The following is a 10842-nucleotide window of genomic DNA, read 5'->3' as shown; positions in this document are numbered from 1 at the left end:
GGACTGGTGATGGACTGGTAATGGACTGGTGATGGACTGGTGATGGACAGGTGATGGACTGGTGATGGACTAGTAATGGACAGGTAATGGACTGGTGATGGACTGGTGATGGACTGGTGATGGACAGGTAATGGACTGGTGATGGACTGGTGATGGACTAGTAATGGACAGGTAATGGACAGGTAATGGACAGGTAATGGACTGGTGATGGACTGGTGATGGACTAGTAATGGACTGGTGATGGACTAGTAATGGACAGGTAATGGACAGGTAATGGACTGGTGATGGACTGGTGATGGACTGGTGATGGACTGGTGATGGACTGGTGATGGACTGTTGAGGTGGTTAAAGATTCCCACCTCAGTTCCTTCAAGCAGCGTGTGGAAATGTTTGTTATTCGGGTATCTAGATGAAGAAATTCCCCTTTCCTCTGACGTGATTTTGGAGTGCGATGTTCCGAGGAAAAAGGTGTGGCTTCCAAACGTTTGCTTGTCACAAACACAAAGTGACGACGTTACAACCAAACTCTGATAGTGAAGTCCTGATTAGCTGAGTAGTGATGGAGTGTCACGCTGACATTCCCATGTTTACCTTGAGCTCTGCGGGCCGTCACGTTGGAATGTAGGTGGCCACACCCACGGCTTCATGTCTGCACAGGGAGCTGCTTACCTCTCCGCCGCCGGGGGGGAGTTTACACCTGGCGAGGCCCGCCAAGCAGGATTTGGGCGGGGGAGACACGTTTGTGGTAGTTGGAAGGTGGACCCTCGGAGCCTCTGCTTGTAGCCTTCAGTAGCAGAGAGGACACACCATGGATCTTATGTCAGCACACTGAGGTAAGAAACGGTAGCGTCCAGAGGAGGGAACATGTTTGTTTTGACTGTCGGGTGAACCGTGGCGTGTTGCAGCGTGCGCCTTGTTCACGGAACTTTAGTCCATTTCAACAGCTGCTAACTAACACGCTCACCGTGTTCTACCTACTGACGTCGTTTCTGTTAGGGTTGTCCCCCATACCAATGTTTCTATTTCCATACTTTTCTAAACCAAGGGGACCACCAAAAATGTCGTTATTGTCTTTATTGGAACAACAAATCTTGAAACATGTTTATTATTATAATTTAGTCCTTAAATAAAATAGACAACTTGTCTTTTAGTAGTAAGTAAACAAACAAAGACTCCTAATTAGTCTGCAGTAACATATTGTGTCATTTATACACCTATTATTTTGTACACATTATAAAGGACAAACTGTAAAAAATGTTTTATTAATCCACTTGTTCATTTACTGTTAATATCTGCTTATTTTCTGTTTGAACATGTTCTATCTACACTTCTGTTCAAATGTAATAATCACTTATTCTTCTCTTCTTTGATACTTGACATCAGTTTCGGACGATACCACACATTTAGGTGTCAATCCGATACCAAGTAGTTACAGGATCATACATTGGTCATATTCAAAGTCCTCATGTGTCCAGGGACGTATTTACTGACTTTATAAACATAATAAATGTTTAAAATTTTGTGACGATAAAAAATATCGATGCAATCATAGTAGTATCGACTAGATACGCTCCTGTACTTGGTATCATTACAGTGGATGTCAGGTGTAGATCCACCCATGGCGTTTGTTTACATTGTGACGGCGGTGAGCTATTGTATCCTCATACGGTGTGTAGTGAAGCATGTTTAGCTATTCCTCCTCCTCCAGTGATAATGTTACTTGTAAGAAATTCACTTTGTCGCCATGGAGGCCAGGATTAGTGATTTAGAAGTAGCTAAAACACTGCGGAGGGATGTTAGCCGCTAGCTAGCTAGCCATGTCTTAAAGCAGCTCTTCCTGAGGGTGTTTCAGTGTTATAACTTCACCTTTATCTTGACTTTTTACACCAAAATGCGTCCATTCTCCCTTTTCTGTCTACACACTGTGTCTGCTTGTAAGTACTCTGTGTGTGTGCGCTGCCCAACATGCTCCTCTGCTCCTAAAGCCAGCAATGTCATGCGTGAAACTGCTATCTAGACATGGCAGTGTAGCTCCTCTCCTCTAAAATGCAAGTGCTCCTAAAGCAGGAGTGCAAATTCTGTATTCCTACAAAATCTGGCGAGACACCAGCAGGTATTTTTTAAATTGTCTTTAAAAGAGTGTTTATATCCTTTTTGTGTTCAAAAAGCATACTTTTTAAAAACATTTCATTAAAGCAAATTCATTAATTTAAAAACTAGGATGATGAAAAATGTTATCTTTCTGAAATTAATCACAATTAATTTTGAATGAACGATGAACAATATATAAACTATAAAACTATAAAAAAAAGTCAGTAATTTAATGTATATATTTGTAAACGCTCTGAAGTGGGAAAGGGGTAGGATTAAATAAGCTTAGCTTCTTCCTACTCCTTTTCGGACATGACGTAAAGTGAAATGATGTGTTATGCTGTGAGTGTGTTCATGTTCCAAATCAACTAAAGAAAGAACAATGCGATTAATCACGATGAAATGTTTTAATCGTTTGACAGCTATAAAAAAAAATATACATCATATTCTCTAGTGCTGGCATACCATATCTGAGTATTGTGCAGAAGTAAGGACAAAAGTTCACTTATTCACTTGGCATATTAGAAAAAACGAGTTAGAATAATAAATTAGTGACCAGTGATGACAAAAAGTGTAGCTCCTCTCCACTAAATGCAAGTGCTCCTAAAGCATGTTGTATTGTAAGTTTATGAGCTGTTCTCTAAACGTGGTACTAAGTAACCATGATCTAACATTCTTCAAATGTTACGTGTTCGCTGGGTTAGTGCGGACACAAGCGGATCAGTGTGTGAAACTGCTATCGAAAAATGGATGTGTAGCTCCTCTCCACTAATGCAAGTGCTCCTAAAGCATGTTGTATTGTAAGTTTATGAGCTGTTCTCTAAACGTGGTACTATGTAACCATGATATAGCATTCTTCAAATTTTACGCTGGGTTAGCGCGGGTACATTTTGATCAGTGTGTGAAACTGCTGTCGAAACATGGAAGTGTAGCTCCTCTCCACTAAATGCAAGTGCTCCTAAAGCATGTTGTATTGTAAGTTTATGAGCTGTTCTCTAAACGTGGTACTATGTAACCATGATATAGCATTCTTCAAATTTTACGCTGGGTTAGCGCGGGTACATTTTGATCAGTGTGTGAAACTGCTGTCGAAACATGGAAGTGTAGCTCCTCTCCACTAAATGCAAGTGCTCCTAAAGCATGTTGTATTGTAAGTTTATGAGCTGTTCTCTAAACGTAGTACTAAGTATTCATGATCTAACATTCTTCAAATGTTACGCCGGGTTAGCGCGGACACAAGCGGATCAGTGTGTGAAACTGCTGTCGAAACATGGAAGTGTAGCTCCTCTCCTCTAAAATGCAAGTGCTCCTAAAGCAGGAGTACAAATTCTGTATTCCTACAAAATCTGTCCAGACACCGGGTTTTTTTTGTTTGGTTTTTTTTCACGTATTCATTCATTTATTCAAACTTAGCAGAAGTAACCCTCGTAAAAAACTTCAGTCCACATTTGGACTATCGTGGAAGTGAGTTTGTTTTCATGCTCGCTCCACCGGAGCGCGGCAGAAGGTTCCGGTGATGCAAGCGGTGACAGCGTGGGCGTGTCACTCAAGAACCCGTTGTGTGCCGTGGAGCAGACTCGTTAGTAGCAGACAGCTGTAGACTTAGTGCAGTGCAAATACTTACTAAGGCAAACAAGCAACCAGGACCTTGAAGTCAGGACTTTGCACTCAGGAAGAGTTTTTTTTTTTTTTTTTTTTTCGTTTAACAGAAATATATATATTTTTTTTACTCCTTTTTCAATTTCCTCTCCTTCTTTGTCATATTCTTGTGATGCTTCCTGATCGCTCCTCACTTTCCTGTTTTCTGTTGGCAAGTCCAAACAAAACGGCATTCCAACCGCTGTCAATATACACGCTCAGGACCAATAATAGCACATAATGGAGGCCTATTGTGCTAAGAACTGCTGTCAATGTACCAAAAGCCAAAAAGCAGCGAAGTTGTCAGGTTGTGTAAATGGTAAATAAAAATAAATCATTTTTCAACTTATATTCAATACGTATCAACAACACCCAGAAATGACATCAAATAACATATTTGATGTCATTTCTGGGTGTTGTTGATACAAACCCCGTTTCCATATGAGTTGGGAAATGGTGTTAGATGTAAATATAAACGGAATACAATGATTTTCAAATCCTTTTCAAGCCATATTCAGTTGAATATGCTACAAAGACAACATATTTCATGTCATTTCTGGGTGTTGTTGATACAAACCCCGTTTCCATATGAGTTGGGAAATGGTGTTAGATGTAAATATAAACAGAATACAATGATTTTCAAATCCTTTTCAAGCCATATTCAGTTGAATATGCTACAAAGACAACATATTTCATGTCATTTCTGGGTGTTGTTGATACAAACCTCGTTTCCATATGAGTTGGGAAATTGTGTTAGATGTAAATATGAACGGAATACAATGATTTGCAAATCCTTTTCAAGCCATATTCAGTTGAATATGCTGGGGTTTGTATCAACAACACCCAGAAATGACATCAAGTAACATATTTGATGTCATTTCTGGGTGTTGTTGATACAAACCCCGTTTCCATATGAGTTGGGAAATGGTGTTAGATGTAAATATAAACGGAATACAATGATTTGCAAATCCTTTTCAAGCCATATTCAGTTGAATATGCTACAAAGACAACATATTTGATGTCATTTCTGGGTGTTGTTGATACAAACCCCGTTTCCATATGAGTTGGGAAATAGTGTTAGATGTAAATATAAACGGAATATAATGATTTGCAAATCCTTTTCAAGCCATATTCAGTTGAATATGCTACAAAGACAACATATTTGATGTCATTTCTGGGTGTTGTTGATACAAACCCCGTTTCCATATGAGTTGGGAAATTGTGTTAGATGTAAATATAAACGGAATACAATGATTTGCAAATCCTTTTCAAGCCATATTCAGTTGAATATGGTGGGGTTTGTATCAACAACACCCAGAAATGACATCAAATAACATATTTGATGTCATTTCTGGGTGTTGTTGATACAAACCCCGTTTCCATATGAGTTGGGAAATGGTGTTAGATGTAAATATAAACGGAATACAATGATTTGCAAATCCTTTTCAAGCCATATTCAGTTGAATATGCTACAAAGACAACATATTTGATGTCATTTCTGGGTGTTGTTGATACAAACCCCGTTTCCATATGAGTTGGGAAATAGTGTTAGATGTAAATATAAACGGAATATAATGATTTGCAAATCCTTTTCAAGCCATATTCAGTTGAATATGCTACAAAGACAACATATTTGATGTCATTTCTGGGTGTTGTTGATACAAACCCCGTTACCATATGAGTTGGGAAATTGTGTTAGATGTAAATATAAAGGGAATACAATGATTTGCAAATCCTTTTCAAGCCATATTCAGTTGAATATGGTGGGGTTTGTATCAACAACACCCAGAAATGACATCAAATAACATATTTGATGTCATTTCTGGGTGTTGTTGATACAAACCCCGTTTCCATATGAGTTGGGAAATAGTGTTAGATGTAAATATAAACGGAATACAATGATTTGCAAATCCTTTTCAAGCCATATTCAGTTGAATATGCTACAAAGACAACATATTTGATGTCATTTCTGGGTGTTGTTGATACAAACCCCGTTTCCATATGAGTTGGGAAATTGTGTTAGATGTAAATATAAACGGAATACAATGATTTGCAAATCCTTTTCAAGCCATATTCAGTTGAATATGGTGGGGTTTGTATCAACAACACCCAGAAATGACATCAAATAACATATTTGATGTCATTTCTGGGTGTTGTTGATACAAACCCCGTTTCCATATGAGTTGGGAAATGGTGTTAGATGTAAATATAAACGGAATACAATGATTTGCAAATCCTTTTCAAGCCATATTCAGTTGAATATGCTACAAAGACAACATATTTGATGTCATTTCTGGGTGTTGTTGATACAAACCCCGTTTCCATATGAGTTGGGAAATAGTGTTAGATGTAAATATAAACGGAATATAATGATTTGCAAATCCTTTTCAAGCCATATTCAGTTGAATATGCTACAAAGACAACATATTTGATGTCATTTCTGGGTGTTGTTGATACAAACCCCGTTACCATATGAGTTGGGAAATTGTGTTAGATGTAAATATAAAGGGAATACAATGATTTGCAAATCCTTTTCAAGCCATATTCAGTTGAATATGGTGGGGTTTGTATCAACAACACCCAGAAATGACATCAAATAACATATTTGATGTCATTTCTGGGTGTTGTTGATACAAACCCCGTTTCCATATGAGTTGGGAAATAGTGTTAGATGTAAATATAAACGGAATACAATGATTTGCAAATCCTTTTCAAGCCATATTCAGTTGAATATGCTACAAAGACAACATATTTGATGTCATTTCTGGGTGTTGTTGATACAAACCCCGTTTCCATATGAGTTGGGAAATTGTGTTAGATGTAAATATAAACGGAATACAATGATTTGCAAATCCTTTTCAAGCCATATTCAGTTGAATATGGTGGGGTTTGTATCAACAACACCCATAAATGACATCAAATAACATATTTGATGTCATTTCTGGGTGTTGTTGATACAAACCCCGTTTCCATATGAGTTGGGAAATGGTGTTAGATGTAAATATAAACGGAATACAATGATTTGCAATTCCTTTTCAAGCCATATTCAGTTGAATATGCTACAAAGACAACATATTTGATGTCATTTCTGGGTGTTGTTGATACAAACCCCGTTTCCATATGAGTTGGGAAATTGTGTTAGATGTAAATATAAACGGAATACAATGACTTGCAAATCCTTTTCAAGCCATATTCAGTTGAATATGCTACAAAGACAACATATTTGATGTCATTTCTGGGTGTTGTTGATACAAACCCCGTTTCCATATGAGTTGGGAAATTGTGTTAGATGTAAATATAAACGGAATACAATGATTTGCAAATCCTTTTCAAGCCATATTCAGTTGAATATGGTGGGGTTTGTATCAACAACACCCAGAAATGACATCAAATAACATATTTGATGTCATTTCTGGGTGTTGTTGATACAAACCCCGTTTCCATATGAGTTGGGAAATTGTGTTAGATGTAAATATAAACGGAATACAATGATTTGCAAATCCTTTTCAAGCCATATTCAGTTGAATATGCTACAAAGACAACATATTTGATGTCATTTCTGGGTGTTGTTGATACAAACCCCGTTTCCATATGAGTTGGGAAATTGTGTTAGATGTAAATATAAACGGAATACAATGATTTGCAAATCCTTTTCAAGCCATATTCAGTTGAATATGGTGGGGTTTGTATCAACAACACCCATAAATGACATCAAATAACATATTTGATGTCATTTCTGGGTGTTGTTGATACAAACCCCGTTTCCATATGAGTTGGGAAATGGTGTTAGATGTAAATATAAACGGAATACAATGATTTGCAATTCCTTTTCAAGCCATATTCAGTTGAATATGCTACAAAGACAACATATTTGATGTCATTTCTGGGTGTTGTTGATACAAACCCCGTTTCCATATGAGTTGGGAAATTGTGTTAGATGTAAATATAAACGGAATACAATGACTTGCAAATCCTTTTCAAGCCATATTCAGTTGAATATGCTACAAAGACAACATATTTGATGTCATTTCTGGGTGTTGTTGATACAAACCCCGTTTCCATATGAGTTGGGAAATTGTGTTAGATGTAAATATAAACGGAATACAATGATTTGCAAATTCTTTTCAAGCCATATTCAGTTGAATATGGTGGGGTTTGTATCAACAACACCCAGAAATGACATCAAATAACATATTTGATGTCATTTCTGGGTGTTGTTGATACAAACCCCGTTTCCATATGAGTTGGGAAATTGTGTTAGATGTAAATATAAACGGAATACAATGATTTGCAAATCCTTTTCAAGCCATATTCAGTTGAATATGCTACAAAGACAACATATTTGATGTCATTTCTGGGTGTTGTTGATACAAACCCCGTTTCCATATGAGTTGGGAAATTGTGTTAGATGTAAATATAAACGGAATACAATGATTTGCAAATCCTTTTCAAGCCATATTCAGTTGAATATGGTGGGGTTTGTATCAACAACACCCAGAAATGACATCAAATAACATATTTGATGTCATTTCTGGGTGTTGTTGATACAAACCCCGTTTCCATATGAGTTGGGAAATGGTGTTAGATGTAAATATAAACGGAATACAATGATTTGCAAATCCTTTTCAAGCCATATTCAGTTGAATATGCTACAAAGACAACATATTTGATGTCATTTCTGGGTGTTGTTGATACAAACCCCGTTTCCATATGAGTTGGGAAATTGTGTTAGATGTAAATATAAACGGAATACAATGATTTGCAAATCCTTTTCAAGCCATATTCAGTTGAATATGCTACAAAGACAACATATTTGATGTCATTTCTGGGTGTTGTTGATACAAACCCCGTTTCCATATGAGTTGGGAAATTGTGTTAGATGTAAATATAAACGGAATACAATGATTTGCAAATCCTTTTCAAGCCATATTCAGTTGAATATGCTGGGGTTTGTATCAACAACACCCAGAAATGACATCAAATAACATATTTGATGTCATTTCTGGGTGTTGTTGATACAAACCCCGTTTCCATATGAGTTGGGAAATTGTGTTAGATGTAAATATAAACGGAATACAATGATTTGCAAATCCTTTTCAAGCCATATTCAGTTGAATATGCTACAAAGACAACATATTTGATGTCATTTCTGGGTGTTGTTGATACAAACCCCGTTTCCATATGAGTTGGGAAATTGTGTTGGATGTAAATATAAACGGAATACAATGATTTGCAAATCCTTTTCAAGCCATATTCAGTTGAATATGCTGGGGTTTGTATCAACAACACCCAGAAATGACATCAAATAACATATTTGATGTCATTTCTGGGTGTTGTTGATACAAACCCCGTTTCCATATGAGTTGGGAAATTGTGTTAGATGTAAATATAAACGGAATACAATGATTTGCAAATCCTTTTCAAGCCATATTCAGTTGAATATGCTACAAAGACAACATATTTGATGTCATTTCTGGGTGTTGTTGATACAAACCCCGTTTCCATATGAGTTGGGAAATTGTGTTAGATGTAAATATAAACGGAATACAATGATTTGCAAATCCTTTTCAAGCCATATTCAGTTGAATATGGTGGGGTTTGTATCAACAACACCCAGAAATGACATCAAATAACATATTTGATGTCATTTCTGGGTGTTGTTGATACAAACCCCGTTTCCATATGAGTTGGGAAGTTGTGTTAGATGTAAATATAAACGGAATACAATGACTTGCAAATCCTTTTCAAGCCATATTCAGTTGAATATGCTACAAAGACAACATATTTGATGTCATTTCTGGGTGTTGTTGATACAAACCCCGTTTCCATATGAGTTGGGAAATTGTGTTAGATGTAAATATAAACGGAATACAATGATTTGCAAATTCTTTTCAAGCCATATTCAGTTGAATATGGTGGGGTTTGTATCAACAACACCCAGAAATGACATCAAATAACATATTTGATGTCATTTCTGGGTGTTGTTGATACAAACCCCGTTTCCATATGAGTTGGGAAATTGTGTTAGATGTAAATATAAACGGAATACAATGATTTGCAAATCCTTTTCAAGCCATATTCAGTTGAATATGCTACAAAGACAACATATTTGATGTCATTTCTGGGTGTTGTTGATACAAACCCCGTTTCCATATGAGTTGGGAAATTGTGTTAGATGTAAATATAAACGGAATACAATGATTTGCAAATCCTTTTCAAGCCATATTCAGTTGAATATGGTGGGGTTTGTATCAACAACACCCAGAAATGACATCAAATAACATATTTGATGTCATTTCTGGGTGTTGTTGATACAAACCCCGTTTCCATATGAGTTGGGAAATGGTGTTAGATGTAAATATAAACGGAATACAATGATTTGCAAATCCTTTTCAAGCCATATTCAGTTGAATATGCTACAAAGACAACATATTTGATGTCATTTCTGGGTGTTGTTGATACAAACCCCGTTTCCATATGAGTTGGGAAATTGTGTTAGATGTAAATATAAACGGAATACAATGATTTGCAAATCCTTTTCAAGCCATATTCAGTTGAATATGCTACAAAGACAACATATTTGATGTCATTTCTGGGTGTTGTTGATACAAACCCCGTTTCCATATGAGTTGGGAAATTGTGTTAGATGTAAATATAAACGGAATACAATGATTTGCAAATCCTTTTCAAGCCATATTCAGTTGAATATGCTGGGGTTTGTATCAACAACACCCAGAAATGACATCAAATAACATATTTGATGTCATTTCTGGGTGTTGTTGATACAAACCCCGTTTCCATATGAGTTGGGAAATTGTGTTAGATGTAAATATAAACGGAATACAATGATTTGCAAATCCTTTTCAAGCCATATTCAGTTGAATATGCTACAAAGACAACATATTTGATGTCATTTCTGGGTGTTGTTGATACAAACCCCGTTTCCATATGAGTTGGGAAATTGTGTTGGATGTAAATATAAACGGAATACAATGATTTGCAAATCCTTTTCAAGCCATATTCAGTTGAATATGCTGGGGTTTGTATCAACAACACCCAGAAATGACATCAAATAACATATTTGATGTCATTTCTGGGTGTTGTTGATACAAA

The 10842-nt window shown here is 36.5% G+C and overlaps 1 protein-coding gene across 6 annotated transcripts in view; it reads left to right on the top strand.

Moving 5' to 3' along the window:
• The first annotated feature begins 657 nt into the window (after positions 1-657).
• LOC133664262 (cordon-bleu protein-like 1) overlaps positions 658-10842 on the top strand; it is a 53076-nt gene continuing 42891 nt past the window's right edge. For 2 of the 6 annotated variants that reach the window (XM_062068775.1, XM_062068773.1), the window contains exon 1: positions 659-833. The gene's annotated coding sequence lies outside the window, so the exon portion shown is untranslated. Of the gene's footprint in view, positions 834-10842 lie in introns of all 6 variants that reach the window. The other 4 variants (XM_062068776.1, XM_062068771.1, XM_062068772.1 and 1 more) reach the window with 3 other exon arrangements.

Source organism: Entelurus aequoreus, linkage group LG14 (genome assembly GCF_033978785.1).
Source record: "Entelurus aequoreus isolate RoL-2023_Sb linkage group LG14, RoL_Eaeq_v1.1, whole genome shotgun sequence".
In the NCBI taxonomy this organism is placed as follows: Eukaryota; Metazoa; Chordata; class Actinopteri; order Syngnathiformes; family Syngnathidae; genus Entelurus; species Entelurus aequoreus.
The sequence above is the reverse complement of the archived record's forward strand: the minus strand, read 5'-3'. Positions and strand labels throughout refer to the sequence as shown.